The sequence below is a fragment of the Bos mutus genome, chromosome 3 (genome assembly GCF_027580195.1).
Source record: "Bos mutus isolate GX-2022 chromosome 3, NWIPB_WYAK_1.1, whole genome shotgun sequence".
In the NCBI taxonomy this organism is placed as follows: Eukaryota; Metazoa; Chordata; class Mammalia; order Artiodactyla; family Bovidae; genus Bos; species Bos mutus.
The window spans coordinates 65,585,523-65,602,482 of NC_091619.1; the positions used below are offsets into that span (position 1 = coordinate 65,585,523).

At 40.3% G+C, this 16,960-nt stretch overlaps 1 protein-coding gene across 1 annotated transcript in view; it reads right to left on the reverse strand.

Annotated features, from left to right (window-relative positions):
• ST6GALNAC5 (ST6 N-acetylgalactosaminide alpha-2,6-sialyltransferase 5) overlaps positions 1-16,960 on the reverse strand; it is a 216,536-nt gene that overhangs the window by 108,771 nt on the left and 90,805 nt on the right. The gene's annotated exons all lie outside the window — the stretch shown is intronic.

Consider the following 16,960-nt stretch of genomic DNA (forward strand, 5'->3'; position numbering starts at 1 on the left):
ATCTAAAATAAGCAAAATATGTCATTGTATTTACATTAAAATACCAAGAAAGTGAGAATAAATACATACAGACTTTGAGTCTCTATACATTAACTAAATACAAATCTCTCTACACTTGTTCTCTAGAACCTACACAGATCAATAGCGAAAGCAAATAAAACCACCAGTAACCCCCATCTGCAGCATAACTAGATGACAGCTGCTCCTGCTGCTAAGTCTCTTCAGTCATGTCTGACTCTGTGCGGCCCCATAGATGGCAGCCCACCAGGCTCCCCTGTCCCTGGATTCTCCAGGCAAGAACACTGGAGTGGGTTGCCATTTCCTTCTCCAATGCATGAAAGTGAAAAGTGAAAGTGAAGTCGCTCAGTCGTGTCCGACTCTTAGCGACCGCATGGACTGCAGCCTACCAGGCTCCTCTGTCCATGGGATTTTCCAGGCAAGAGTACTGGAGTTGGGTGCCATTACCTTCTCCGACTAGATGAAAGAGGATGCTCCAAATCTCAGTTTACGCAGAAGTAGTTAAGGAAGAATATGAAATCTGCAAGTTCCAGCACTGAAGAATTGTTGGAGCTGAGAATCTGCTGGAGAATGCTTGAGAAAGACAAGAAGGCAGGCCTGGCAGTGGCCAAGCACAGATAAAAATCATTCCTACTAGGAAGATGTCATGCTCTGAGAGGATCAACACTGACAAAAGTTGATAATCTGTTGGATCAAGACACCATCAGTGGGAACACAAATGGAGGGGGCTGCCCAGGGGTGGCAGTCTTGGGAAGGTGCCTTTTGGGAAGATGAAAGATGTCCCTAAAGCCCAAGTGATGAAGCAGAAGGAGAAAGGGAGATTGGGGTCTATTGGAAAAGAACAAGGACACCCTCCCCAATAAAAGGTGCCATCTAGTTTTGAAAAGGGCTCTTAACTATATCAATAGAACACAGTACTCTTGAACTAAGGAATTAAGTGAGCTTCCCCAAAACCATAACGTTGTCCATACAGAATCACGTGTTGTTACTGATCCAGGAAAGTACAAGACCATTCAGAGTTAAAATGGCAGATATCATCCCCACAAAGTCACTCTAAGACCTTGGAAATTGAGAATCAAAATATTTCAAAGGGTGGAAATTCTCCCTGTACCCCAAAACTATAAAGTTGAAGAAAACAAGCACAACTTCCAACTGAATTAAATATTCATAAAAAGCACTTTGTGTATTTTTTAAAAAACAAACTTCTAATCAGAAATAAAAAAAGCTCAGAACAGAAATGGACACAATTTCAAAAGACAATTTATTTATTTATTTATTTTTAACACTTCCCTTTTATTTATTTATTTTTTAGATTTTATTTTATTTAACTTTACAATATTGTATTGGTTTTGCCATATATCAAAATGAATCTGCCACAGGTATACATGTGTTCCAGTTAAATGGGGAATATGGGAACACTATCCCAAGGGAGAAAGCTGGGTCTCAACACCTCAGCCAAGAGACTGTATCACCCAAGAGACTGATAACAAGCAAATGGACATTCTGAACCTCAGAGAGTGATGTGCTAGGGGAATACAGTATCACCAATGTAGTATTCTTTCCAAAAAATATTTTACCTGAATCTAATCATGAAGAAATAATCAGACACATCTAGAACATAGGACATTCTCAAAGACAACTGGCTTGCACTCCCTTCAGAACTGTCAGTGACATAAAAAAAAAAAGAAGGGGAAGGTATTCTTCCAGTAAAAGGGGATTCTGCTAAGTCACTTCAGTCCTGTCCGACTCTGTGCGACCCCAGAGACGGCAGCCCATCAGGCTCCCCTGTCCCTGGGTTTCTCCAGGCAAGAACACTGGAGTGGGTTGCCATTTCCTTCTCCAATGGATGAAAGTGAAAAGTGAAAATGAAGTCGCTCAGTCATGTCCGACTCTTAGCAACCCCATGGACTGCAGCCTACCAGGCTCCTCTGTCCATGGGATTTTCCAGGCAAGAGTACTGGAGTGGGGTGCCATTGCCTTCTCCAAAAAGGAGATTAAAAAGATATAAATAAATTCAGTGTCTGATTCTTTATTAAATCCTGATTTAGAAAGAAATCACCAGTTATAAAAATATTTTTGGAGTAAATGAGGAAATTTAAATATGCTCTGTATTCATGTAAATTATGGTAGCAGATATTAAGTCTATTATGTTGTGGCAGTTGTACTGTGATGATCTAGAACAATGTGTTTTTTTTCCTTAGCAGTTACCACCTGGCTGAAGTATCTAGGGATGCAGCATCATGTTTAGTACAAACTTTCAAATCGATCAACAAAATCTGAGTGTGGGTAGATGCATGTATGCACACATAGATCTATGGAGTGAAATATAAAACAGATACATCAAAATGTTAATAACTAGTGAGGGACTTCCCTGGTGGCCCAGGAATTAAGACTCAGTGCTTCCACTGCAGGGAACATGGGTCCAATCCCTCACTGGGGAATTAAGAACTGGAGTGCTGAGTGGTGTGGCCAATAAAATAAATATACTATGACCTGCCGAGGGCTTCCCTGGTGGCTCAGTGGTAAAGAATCTGCATGGAATGTGGGTTCAATCCCTGGATCAGGAAGATCCCCTGGAGAAAGAAATGGCAACCTACTCCAGTATTCTTGCCTAGAAAATTTCGTGGACAGAGGAGCCTGGTGGGCTGCAGTCTGTGGAATCACAAGAGTTGTACATGACTTAGTGACTAAACAACAAGAGAAATCATCCCCAACAAAAAAGAACCAACTACATAGCACAGAGAACTCTACTCAATGTTCTGTAGTGACTTACATGGGAAAATAATCTAAAAAAGAGTGGATGTATGTGTATGTATAGCTGATTCACTCTCCTGTATGGCAGAAAGTAATACAACACTGTAAACCAACTATACCCCAATAAAAATTTTAAAGAAAAAGAAAATTGGAAGGCAATATTTAAAAATGTACATAATAACTAATGCATGTAGGTGTGCTGGGTTAAACATACTCCCCGCCCCCATTCATTTCTACACAGAAGCTCAGAATGTTACTGTGTTTAACAATAAGGTCTTACAGATAATAATTAGTTACATTAAAAGGAGGTCATTCTGGATTATGGTGGCCCTAAACCTAATAAAGGGCTTCCCTGGTAGCTCAGCATTAAAATATATATATATATATATATATATATATAATCTAAAATCTGCCTGCAATGCAGAGGATGCTGGGGATGTGAATTCTATCCCTGGGTCAGGAAGATTCCCTGGAGAAGGAAATGGCAACCCACTCCACTATTCTTGCCTGGGAAATCCCATGGACAGAGGAGCCTGATGAGCTACAGTCCATGGGGTCACAAAGAGTTGGACACTACTGAGCAAGCACACACACACACACACACACACACACATTAAACCTAATATGGTCCTTATAAGGAAAGACATGCAGGGGAAAAGGCCACAATGATGGAAGCAGAGTTCTGAGAAATACAGAGGTGCTCAGGGCTGCCAGCGATCACTGAACATTAGGAAGAGGCAAAGAATTTCCTCAGAGCCTTCAGAGGGGAGCAGGGCCTGTGGACACCTTGATTTTAGACTTCTACTTTCCAGAACTATGAGAAAATAAGTTTTTGTTCTTTGAGTCACCCAATTTGTGGTAATCAGTTATGCAAGTCCTGGGGAAATTAATATGGTAGGTAAAGCTAAAAATACTTTAGGTTTTTACTCAGTGAAAATACTGCAGGTTTTTCAGTAGGTCGGAAGTATTTCAAAATCACAAGTAAGGAAAAAATTAACAATAAATAAAATTTACAGATGGCTAACAAACACATGAAAAGATGCTCAACATCACTCATTATCAGAGAAATGCAAATCAAAACCACTATGAGGTACCATTTCATGCCAGTCAGAATGGCTGCAATCCAAAAGTCTACAAATAATAAATGCTGGAGAGGGTGTGGAGAAAAGGGAACCCTCTTACACTGTTGGTGGGAATGCAAACTAGTACAGCCACTATGGAGAACAGTGTGGAGATTCCTTAAAAAACTGGAAATTTTATGATCCAGCAATCCCACTGCTGGGCATTGAAACCAGAAGGGAAAGAGACACGTGTACCCCAATGTTCATCGCAGCACTGTTTATAATAGCCAGGTCATGGAAGCAACCTAGATGTCCATCAGCAGATGAATGGATAAGAAAGCTGTGGTACATATACACAATGGAGTATTACTCAGCCATTAAAAAGAATACATTTGAATCAGTTCTAATGAGGTGGATGAAACTGGAGCCTATTATACAGAGTGAAGTAAGCCAGAAGGAAAAACACCAATACAGTATACTAACGCATATATATGGAATTTAGAAAGATGGTAACGATAACCCTGTATACGAGACAGCAAAAGAGACACTGACGTATAAAACAGTCTTATGGACTTTGTGGGAGAGGAGAGGGTGGGAAGAATTGGGAGAATGGCATTGAAACATGTAAAATATCATGTATGAAACGAGATGCCAGTCCAAAATCATACTAGATGCTTGGGGCTAAATTAACCCAGAGGGATGGTATGGGGAGGGAGGAGGGAGGAGGGGTTCAGGAATGTATACCTGTGGTGGATTCATTTTGATGTTTGGCAAAGCTAATACAATTATGTGGAGTTTGAAAATAAAATAAAATTAATTAAAATTTAAAAAAATTTAATTGATTCATAGAACAAAATCAAGGAAATAAATCAATTACACTTATCTTCCCAATAAATGTGAGGAGTCCATGCCCCTCAGTGACCTCAAAAAACCTCCTGACTTCCATGTTAAAAAGTGAGCATAATCATCTCTCTCCTCCCTAAATTTATGCCCAAAATCTTGTGTGACTGACTGTGATTATTGTGTAGAAGCGCCAGATGTTCAAAACTGGAGAGGTGGTTGAGAATAATACTGCTGAGCCACAGGAAATGCAGTTGCCCTTCAATAGAAGTGAGTGGAGTGAAGGTTCTGGAAAGAGGTTGTTGTTCAGTTGCTCAGTTGCATTGCTCAGTCACATCTGACTCTTTGTGACCCCATGGACTGCAGCATGCCAGCTTTCTTTCCTCCACCATCTCCAGGAAACAGGATAAAGGGACAAAACAGATCTTCAATTCATAGGAATGATGATATCATCTAATAAGCCAAAATATGAGCGAAGTCAATATTGGGCCTGGTTTGGGACAAAGAAACAAAGAAGGTGTTGGCTTTACACAGAAAGGGACATGCCAGGGGAAGAGAGAGGTTGGACCTATCACCAGGATGTCTGTAGTGTAAGAAGTTTATTGTAGTCTGTGGACTTGGAGCTGGTCTTCTGGGATCTGCATTCAGGGTGTCTCACTCTGTATTTGTGACTTTAGAAAACCAGGGATAATCATTATACTCATAGAGTTGTTTAAGAAATGAGTCTTCATAGTACTAAAAAGCATTTCTGCAACTCAGCATTATGCACGTTTGTGCTGTATATTTTTCTTGGATCTCAGGCCTTGTACATGGCTTTACCTGGTAGTCTCAAACCATGGTAAATGTAGAAGCAGTGATTTCAACAGAGCTTGACTCTGAAATTTTGCAATGATCATGCCCAGTGTTTCAAGGTATGGGGAAAAGAATTCTGCAAACAGTGTAACCACTGCTAAAATTTTATTTTCTCCTTTGAAGATTTTGTAGTTTTCCAAATGTTTTCCAATAAGGTAATGCAAATTTGATAATCAGAAAAAATTAAAGAACTAGCCATGTCCCTCTTACTCCTCATCTTCCCACTGGAAAAAAAAATGGAGGTGGCAGAGATAGCAGTGGGGTGGAAAGATGATTATTTTTGTTTCAAAGAATAAGAACATCAGTTAAGAAGCAAAAGTGCTCAAATGCCCCACAGCCCCTGCCCTAGTCCTGCCCAGGCAGCTGACACTGGGGCTGGTTGTTCAAGAGGTCAGGGGAAACTTAGTAGAAAACTAGGAAAAAAATGTTTAAATAGACTCAGATTGAATTTAGTGAATTATTCTGATGAAAATACACAGGCTCAAGCAGGAAAGCAAAAGGACATCGACAAGTCTGGATGTTTATTTAATGCAGATTTAAGGACTTCATTACAGAAAAACATTGATTAATAATAACTTGATGTGAAAGTTGGACTATAAAGAAAGCTGAGCGCAGAAGAATTGATGCTTTTGAACCGTGGTGTTGGAGAAGACTCTAGAGAGTCCCTTGGACTGCAAGGAGATCCAACCAGTCTATCCTAAAGGAGATCAGTCCTGGGTGTTCATTGGAAGGACTGATGTTTGAAGCTGAAACTCCAGTCCTTTGGCCACCTGATGCTAAGAGCTGACTCATTGAAAAAGGCCCTGATGCTGGGAAAGATTGAGGGCAGGAGGAGAAGGGGATGACAGAGGGTGAGCTGGTTGGAAGGCATCACCAACACAATAGACATGGGTTTGGATGAACTCCGGGAGTTGGTGATGGACAGGGAGGCCTGGCGTGCTCTGGTTCATGGGGTTGCAAAGAGTCGGACACAACTGAGTGACCGAACTGAACTGAACTAGACTTCTGAACAAAAGCCAATGTGTATATAGTTGAAATAAAATTGATAAAACACATCAGCAATTGCATTGTCCCAGGTTTCAGAATTCTAGATCCTTAAGTACTTTTTCATAATTTAGTCCAGTTTTATAAGGGCACAATGATTAGAGAGGATGGCAGCCAAATATTATTAAAAATATAAATATATGCAATATCTGATCTAATGACTACCATATTGATTGCTAATTTATCTGTGTCTTTATGTAAAAAAATTAAACAAATCCCTGCTTGACACACATGACAGTCACGGATTTTTAGACACTTAGGAATCTTAAGAGGGTTTTAAAGTATATCCAATACAGCTCCCTATACAAAGTAGGCGTTACAGTATATAACACAAGTGAAGGGTAGTCAGGCCCTCAGATGAGGTCTTCAGATCTTTGTCTGTCCACCTTCATGTTATCCAGATCTGTAATAAAAAAAAAAAAAGAGCTACAACTTAGCAACCTCTGTGTGCCTGGAACTGTGCAGGGTTTTTGTTTATCTGTTTCAATCACAGCACCTGCTTCTTCCCCCCCACCCCAGCCCTTTATGCCACTTATCACTTATGTAACAGCATTTTTTACTAGTGTGCTTTTTTGTTCATTGTCCACCTTTCCACTGGACAGTAAATTCTTTGAGGGTAAAAATTGTGATAATTTTGCTTGCTGCTATATCCCTAATCCCTTCTACATAGCCTGGAACTCATCAAGAATTTGTTAAATTAATAAACACAGCTTTGGATTCTTCTCCCAGCTTTGAAATTAACCAGATCTAAAGGTCATTGAGGTGTTCCTCAAAGCTAATAAATGTCAGCGCCAAGAATTAGGCCCAGCTCCATTTGACCACAGAGGCCATGACTATCCTTCCAAGCTTCTTGGCCACCCAATTAGTTTAAAGGGAACCTATTAATTAAGCAATTTCAAATTAATGACATGAATTATATCCAATTCCTGCTCCCTCTCCCCAAAGCTAAAAAAGTATGTATTTCAAATCTGAGTTTTAATTTTCTACAAGATGATACTAATGTCACCTCTGGGCTTGGTGTTTTTATAATGCTTTACATTATATATTTCAATGTTTACACATGCTCACCATCCCCAATCATCCCTATGGTTGTCTTTTTTCCTCTGACCAAAACCATACACACAATATAAATCAATGATTTGCTGGAATCAGTCTGTACTGGCTCCCAGAACACATTGTTAAATTTTCAGAGAGTTTGTGAGCTGGATGTCAAACCACAGCCATTATTAAAAATTAAACTTACAATAAAATAAATTATATGAAAAATAAATAAAATTTCAGTGGAGAAAGAATAAGCTTTCAAACAAATGGTGCTGGAACAACTGGACAACCATGGGCAAAAAATAGCTTTAACTTAAAACCATACCATATAAAATATTAACTCACAATGATTGTGGATTTAAATTTAAAATTTCAATATTTTATAAGAAAACATAGGAGAAAGTCTTTAAGATCTAAACCTAGGTGAGGAGTCTTTAGACATGACGTTAAAGGCAAGATCCATAAAAGAAAGCACTGATAAATTTACCTTCATCAAAATTTAAAATTTTTGTGCCACAAAAGGCCCTTTTAAGAGGATGAAAAGATAAGTTACAGACTGGAAGAAAAAACTCGCAAACCACATATCTGACAAAGAATTGTCAAAACTCAACAGTAAGGAAACAAAAAATCTGATTAGTAGCTTGGTAGAAGATTTAAAGAGGCACTTCATGAAAGAGGTGAGGTAACAAACAAATACATGAAAAGCTGTCTAACACCATTAGCCATTAAGCAATGCAAATTAATATCTCAATAAGATTTCATTATTCAATTATTAAAATAGCTAAAGTGAAAAATAATAACAACACAAAACTCTGGCAAGGATGTTTGATTGATCTGTCATACATTCTGATAGGAAACTAAAATGAGACAACCACCTGAGAAAATAATTTCCAAAATAATTTGGAAAAATTTTCTGTACTTTATCATATGACTCAGCAGTCACACTCTTGGTCACATCCCAGAAAATTGAAAAGTTACATTCACACAAAAACCTGGACACAAATGTTTATGGGAGCTCTATCCATAACAGTATAAGGCTGCTGCTGACGATAGCCCACCAGGCTCCCCAATCCCTGGGATTCTCCAGGCAAGAACACTGGAGTGGGTTGCCATTTCCTTCTCCAATGCATGAAAGTGAAAAGTCAAAGTGAAATCGCTCGGTCGTGTCTGACTCTTAGCGACCCTATGGACTGCAGCCTACCAGGCTCCTCCATCCATAGGATTTTCCAGGCAAGAGTACTGGAGTGGGGTGCCATTGCCTTCTCCCAGTATAAGGCTGGAACAACTCAAATAATCCATCAGTGGGTGAGTGGTTAACCAAACTGGTATATCCACACAATGAAACACTGCTTAGCAATAAAAAAGAACGATACCTGAAACAAAGTTCAGAGAATTCTGCTTAGTGAAAAAGAGTATCAAATTTACATGACCTATGGTTCTATATTTAAAACATTCTGGATATTGATTGTTATATTAGCAACAGACATGGAGAACAGACCAAGAATTATGAGAGACAAGGATAGAATGGTGACAATCTAAAGAGAAAACACAGGGGATTCCTTTGTGGTAATGGGACACTTATGCATCTTGAATGTCCTGATGGCTATATAGATCTATACAGGGGATAAAACTGCACACATACCACAAACACAACACACCGACACACACCGACAGATGAATCCATATAAAAATGATGATAACTGATCAATGTTTTTAGTCTAGTAGTATCATGTCGTTGTTGTTCAGTCGCCCAGTTGTGTCCAACTCTTTGTGACCCTGTGGATTGCAGCATGCCAGGCCTCCCTCTCCCTCACCATCTCCCAGAGTTTGCCCAAGTTCGTGTTCATCATATCAGTGATGCCATCCAGCCATCTCATCCTCTGATGCCTTCTTATCCTTCTGCCCTCAATCTTTCCCAGCATCAGGGACTTTTTCAATGAGTAACCTGTTCGCATCAGATGACAAAATACTGGAGCTTCAGCTCCAGTAGTATCATACAAGTCTCAATTTCATGTTCATGATATTGTATTACAGTTATATAAGATGTCAACATTGGGGGAAGCTGGGTTAAAGGTATGTGGGGCTCTACTATTTTTGCAAATGTGTCTTATAATTACTTCAAAATAAAAAAGTAAACAAAACAAATGCATAAGAAATAAATACTCAAGACAGCAATTTCTAATTGTTTTACAACATTTTAGTGTTAACTCTGTCCTGAAGTTATTTACATCCACCCAAAACGGAGAAGGCAATGGCACCCCACTCCAGTACTCTTGCCTGGAAAATCCCATGGATGAAGGAGCCTGGTAGGCTGCAGTCCATGGGGTCGCTAAGAGTCGGACACGACTGAGCGACTTCACTTTCACTTTACACTTTCATCCATTGGAGAAGGAAATGGCAACCCACTCCAGTGTTCTCCCGGGGAAAATCCCAGGGACGGGGGAGCCTGGTGGGCTGCCGTCTATGGGGTCGCACAGAGTCAGACACAACTGAAGTGACTTAGCAGTAGCAGCAATACTGGTTGTATTAGTCAGCTCAGGCTACCGTAAGAAAAATGCCAGAGACTGAGTGGCTTCAACAACAGAGTTTTCTCACAGTTCTGGAGGTTGGGGAGTTTAAAATCAAGGAGCTGGGCAGATTTGGTTCCTGGTAGGAGTGCTCTTTCTGGCCTGTAGATGACAACCTTCCAGCTGAGGCTGTGTCCCTACATGGCAGTGTGCAGGAAGCTCTGGTGTTTCTTCCTCTTCTAATTGGGACATTAATCCTGCCACGGGAGCCCTATCCTCATGACGTCATCTAAAGTTAATTACCTCCCAAAGTCTCCAGCTTCAAATACTATCACACTGGGAGTTAGGTCTTCAACATACACATTCTAAGGGGATGCAAACACTGAGTCCCTAACAATGGAAGCATCATACAAGTTCTGCTGCCGTGCCTCTCTTCCCTACTCTGCATTCAGTGACATCTCATTGGTAGCTGGAATCCAGCCATATAATAGTATTTATATCATAGAAATAAGTACAAACTATAAACCAGAATTTGGTTTATTGTACTGCTAATTGCAAAACAAGTAGAATTGCTGAGAAAATGTTAATACTGTAAATTAAGCCTTAAAGTGTGCTGTGTCTATAAACCATTATATCATGAAGAGCATCAAATTGATGAGCCAGCCTTCTATTATTTGAAAACAATCGTTTGACTCGGCAAAGACATTGCTCACATTTTGATTCATCAAAGAAGTTTGTCATGAGTGAGAAAAGTTTCAACATTGGTCTTTTTTTGTTTCACTTTCTTCTTCTTGAAGTGAAAGCGAAACTGTTGGTCACTCAGTCGTGTCTGACTCTGTGACCCCATGGACTGTAGCCCTTCAGGCTTCTCTGTCCATGGAATTCTCCAGGCAACAATACTGGAGAAGGTAGTTATTCCCTTCTCCAGGGGATCATCTCTTCCTGACCCAGGGATTGAACCTGGGTCTCCTGTATTGCAGGCAGATTCTTTACCCTCTGAGCCACCAAGGAAGCCCTTTCTTCTCATTAAGTAACCAAAAATATCAATTGCATTCATGTTGGGACTACACACATTCATTAATTGCAACTGCAGATTGGCTACAGACACAAGAAATTTTTTAAATTAATTAATTTATTTTAATTGGAGGCTAATTACTTTACACTATTGTGATGGTTTTTGCCATACATCGACATGAATCAGCCACAGGTGCACATGTATCCCCATCCTTAAACCTCTTCCCACCTCCTTCCCCACCCATCCCTCTGGACTGTCTCAGAGCACCGGCTTTGAGTGCCCTGCTTCATTCATCGAACTTGCACTGGCCATCTATTTTACATATGGTAATATACATGTTTCAATGCTATTCTCTCAAATCATCCCACCCTCTTCTCCCACATAGTCCAAAAGTCTGTTCTTTACATCTTTGTCTCTTTTGCTGTCTTGTATATAAGGTCATCATTATCGTCCTTCTAAATTCCATATATATATATGCGTTAATATACTATATTGGTGTTTCTCTTTCTGACTTACTTTTCACTCTTTATAATAGGTTCCAGTTTCATACACCTTATTAGAACTGACTCAAATGCATTCTTTTTTATAGGTGAGTAATATTCCATTGTGTTTATGTACCACAGCTTTCTTATCCATTCATCTGCTGATGGACATCCCAGTTGCTTCCATGTCCTAGCTATTGTAAATAGTAGACACAAGAATTTTGCAAAAACCAGTGAAAGCATTCTGTGAGGACCAATATGCTATATGAAATTAACCACAAAAAATATTGCATATTTGTATTTTATTAGTAGTGAGTGAATGAGTGAAGTCATTCAGTCGTGTCTGACTCTTTGCGACCCCGTGGACTGTAGCCCCCCAGGCTCCTTGGTCCATGGGTTTCTCCAGGCAAGAATACTGGAGTGGGTTGCCATTTCCTTCTCCATGTATTAGTAGTGTTAGTATTTTATTATTTCTAGCTGGTATTTTATTATTTCTAAATAATAGTATTTTATCATTTCTAAAGTAGTGTTAATATTTTATTATTTCTAAAGTGTGTACTGCCATCACATCAATAAAATTCACAATAAGCTTAAGCATGTACACATTCACATTTTAAAAGGGAGATAGGGGGTTCAGGACTGGGGGGACCCATGTATAACTGTGGCTGATTCATGTTGACGTATGGCAAAAACCATCACAATATTGTAAAGTAGTCCAGTTCAGTTACTCAGTCATGTCCGACTCTATGAGACCCCATCGACCTCAGCACGCCAGGCTTCCCTGTCCATTGTGAACTCCCACAGCTTGATCAAACTCATGTCCATTAAGTCGGTGATGCCATCCAACCATCTCATCCTCTGTCATCCCTTCTCCTCTGGCCTTCAATCCTTCCCAGCATCAGGGTCTTTTCCAATGAGTCAGTTCTTCGCATCAGGGGGCCAAAGTATCAGAGTTTCAGCTTCAGCATCAGTCCTTCCAACGAATATTCAGGACTGATTTCCTTTAGGATTGACTGATTGGATCTCCTTGCTGTCCAAGGAACTCTCAAGAGTCTTCTCCAACACCACAGTTCAAAAGAATCAATCCTTTAATGCTCAGCTTTCTTTATAGTCTGACTCTCACATCCATACATGACTACTGGAAAAACCATAGCTTTGACTAGACAGACCTTTGTTGGCAAAATAATGTGTCTGCTTTTTATTTATTTATTTATTTTTTACTTTACAATATTGTATTGGTTTTGCCATACATCAACCTGTCTCTGCTTTTTAATATGCTGTCTAGGTTGTCATAGCTTTTCTTTCAAGGAGCAAGCATCTTTTAGTTTCATGGCTGCAATCACCATCTGCAGTGATTTTGGAGCCCAAGAAAATAAAGTCTCTCACTGTTTCCATTGTTTCCCCATCTATTTGCCATGAAGTGATGGGACCAGATGCCATGATCTTAGTTTTCTGAAAGTTGAATTTGAAGCCAACTTTTCCACTCTCCTCTTTCACTTTCATCAAGAGGCTCTTTAGTTCTTCTTCACTTTCTGCTATAAGGGTGGTGTCATCTGCGTATCTGAGGTTATTGATATTTCTCCTGGCAATTTTGATTCCAGCTTGTGCTTCATCCATCCTGGCATTCTGCATGATGCACTCTGCATATAACTTGAATAAAGAGGGTGACAATATACAGTCTTGACATACTCCTTTCCTGATTTGGAACCAGTCTGTTGTTCCATGTCCAGTTCTAACTGTTACTTCTTGAATTGCATACAGATTTTTCATGAGGCATGTGAGGTGGTCTGGTGTTCCCATCCCTTTAAGAATTTTCCACAATTTATTGTGATCCACAAAATCAAAGGGTTTGGCGTAGTCAATAAAACAGAAGTAAATATTTTTCTGGAACTCTCCTGATTTTTCAATGATCCAACAGATGTTGGCAATTTGATCTCTTGTTCCTCTGCCTTTTCTAAAAGTAATTATTATTCAATTAAAACTAATTATAAAAATTATATTAAAAAGAGAGAGAGCTAGTGTATAAACATTTACTGGCATAACACTGTTTATTTACGGGCATAAGTCCAATCCTCTCTCTTTGTTCTTAGTTCAGTGGAGAAATCACCACTCCCCTTTAAAGCACAGATATAGGTTAATTGCGCCACATCAGGCTTTTACCTTTTGCACATGTTCTGTTTCTGGGAAACTGATGACCCCTGTATGTTCAGATTTGTGTGCTCAGAATCAATGACCTTCTACCACTGTAAACCCTGTTGACTTTGCAGGAAGATGCTTTAGTTTCTCCTGTGAAGAGACCCTTAGAGTGGGCTGGGTAAGTTCCACTTTGCTTTCAGCTTAGACTCCAAATTTACAAGTTTTCTAGTGGTTTTTCCATTTCTTTAGGTATAACAAAATCTGAAAGCAATATTTCTTTCTAGAAGATGGTTCATGGGATTAGTCACTTTGGGTCTTTACCTACTAAATGTTTTACACTCACTGTCCCTTGGCTGTGACAAATACTGGCCCAAGATCAACATCCCAGCTGATTTGCTGTTTGGTTCCATGTAATATAGTTTGACTTTCAGGCTCAGTGCTTCTGCTTATTCTGGAAAGTCCTTCATCCCAATTCCAGTACTCAGCATCCTTTCTTCTACTGAGGATTCAGTTCAGCCACCTCCTCCCTTGTCTTTCCTTTCCAAATCCATTCAATATGGAAAAATACACGTCCTTTTCTCTGAATCCCCCCAGAATGTAGCCAAACCTTTCTTCTGACATCTTCTCCCTCATATTGCTGTCGCATATTCTGAGGCTTATGTCACAGGTTTCTATTATCTCCTTAAGGACAAGGCTCTTTCTTAATTTATTTCCAAATTTCACCATGGTGGCTAGTTTAATGCCTGTGCATAGTAAGGACTATAAATGATAATGAAGAGAATATATCTTATAGTTACCATAAAAATAGATCTAAGATATATAAAATGACTGTCTCAGTGCCTGGCTAATGGTGGCTGCTCAATAAATGGTGTATGTGTGTGTATAAAGTACACATATAACATAAATATGTGGTATATATTATTACCATTGCTGGCACTACCATTGTTGTTGTTGTTTAGCTGTTAACTCATGTCTGACCCTTCCCAGCCCCATGGACTGTAGCCCACCAGGCTTCTCTGTCCTTGGAGTTTCCCAGGCAGGAATACTGGAGTGGGTTGCCATTTTCCTCTCCAGGGGATCTTTCCAACCCAGGGATCAAACACGAGTCTCATGTCTTCTGCGTTGGCAGGCGGATTCTTTACCACTGAGCTATCAGGGAAGCCCAGCACTTTCATTGCCATATGACTATTACTGATACAGATTCAGATTTCAGTGAAAGCATCTATGAATTTTCTAGCACAGTGTAGGGTAAGAGCTTGGGCCTGTAAGTCAGGAGTTAGAAGATGCAAGTTTTCATCTCATTTCTGCCCAATGTTCATGGCCTTGGGCTAATCAACCTCCTTGGGCTTCAGTTCCCTCATGTGCAAAATATGTTTGTGAATGCCAGAAGGTTGAGCCTCTTTGAAGCACTAAGGTCTGTACCTCCACAATATCACATGGCAAGTCCCCTTGTGAGAGCTGGGCTCTCAGGGACACTCACCAATGGGCTAAACCCTCACCAATGGGCTAAGGACCCTTTGGCAAAGTGTTTTGGTGATGTGCAGAGATCCCCAGACATTCCACTTGTTGATTTTACTGGCTGGATAAGGACTATTTTCTTCTTCAGTTTGTGATCATAGTGAGAATTTGAAAGTTGTTGAAAAAAAGAAATAAACTCCAAAGAGTTTTGGAGGTGACATAGCTAATCGTTTTTCTCTTGGCAAGTTACGGTGGAGGAATGCCTCTCAAGTGGATCACTCTGATGACAAGGCACTGATGCACCTGCTGACCCCACGTGACACAGGCCTGGGGACCTCAGTTATGGAGGCAGGAACACAGAAGCCCGGAACGATCATGTGTCACAGCTGGGAGATGCCTGTCTAGTCCAAGCATTTGATCTTACACATGAGGAAACTGGAGCTCGGAGGGACCAAAGGCCTCCTTCAAGGTCACAGAGCCAGTTAGTGGAAGAACTTGGAAGCGCACCTCCTAGGGTCCCAGCTCACAGCTTCTGCTCCCACTCCAGTCCCACTCACCATGGGCCAGCATCACGGCCGGCAAGGAGCATCTCTGATGCCAAAGTGAGATCCAAACAGACACACAATATCTTCTCCCCTGCTCTCCCAGTTCTCAAATAAAATCTGACTGTTGGAGAGAGTTGACGTTGGCTTTGGGAAAAACTAATTCCAATTCTTAACTCCCATGAGAACAGTGAAGATTTTTGTCTTTAATGTACATGCCATCCCATCCTGGATGTGATTAGTAGGGAGCGGTAATCAACTGGTGCCTCAGAGGCCCTCTTCCTTTTCTGGCTGAGCACAGACCCAGAAACACCCCTCAGGATGTGGTTTACAAGAAATTGTGGATATGTTTCCTGGAACATATCTGTCTAGACTCAGATGGCAGCTGCTAGGCCATGAGCTCTAGAGAAGAAGCAGTCCAAGCATCAACCTGGCACAAGGCCTGGCAGATGGAAGACATTCAGTATGTTGTTTGGATGAGTGCAAAAACTGTCACTCATGCTGGTGACCACAATGTCACAGGATATTTAGTAGAATACGAAATGGTTCAGTAATGGATGCCCTTTAACAAATGAAGATGAGGTTGAAAATGAATCATCTGAGCTTATGGTTCTTGATATGTTTTTGGAGTAAGGAAACCAGACATATACTTTGTCAGAATCACTGTAGTGGAAATAGTTACGTGGGTGGAAGGGAAGGAGAGTAAGTATATTCTTATTTATCATCTTATTTAACTAGTGTTAGCATATATTATTATTTTAATAGTTTTGCTTCTCTCTTTTCTCACTCATTAGCAACTCAGGATGACCTGGACTTTCTGACACTGGAATCTGGCACCATTCTGTAATTCTGTGCTCTGGAGCTTGATATGAGAGCTAAGGCTCTCATTCATTCTCTCTCTCTCTCTTTCTTACTGGCCAGTTTTCTTTCTTTGGAGGGAAGCTAGTTCTGTGGGGAGAAATCAGGGAGCTGACTGCTAAGGTAGGATAAGCTTACAGGAGTAAGAAAGTCTCCTGAGGCAGAGACCTCTAAGTCCTACTCCAAGTCCCCTTGCTGGCCCAAATTCCCTGAGGATGGAATAATGTGGCCAAGTTACAATCAATTGTGGGAGGAAGTGTCATGAGGGTACTTCCTGGCCCATATAGGTACTTGGAACAAACTTCTAGCTCTCTCCTTTTTTTCTTTTTTAAAGTTAATTTTATTGAAATGT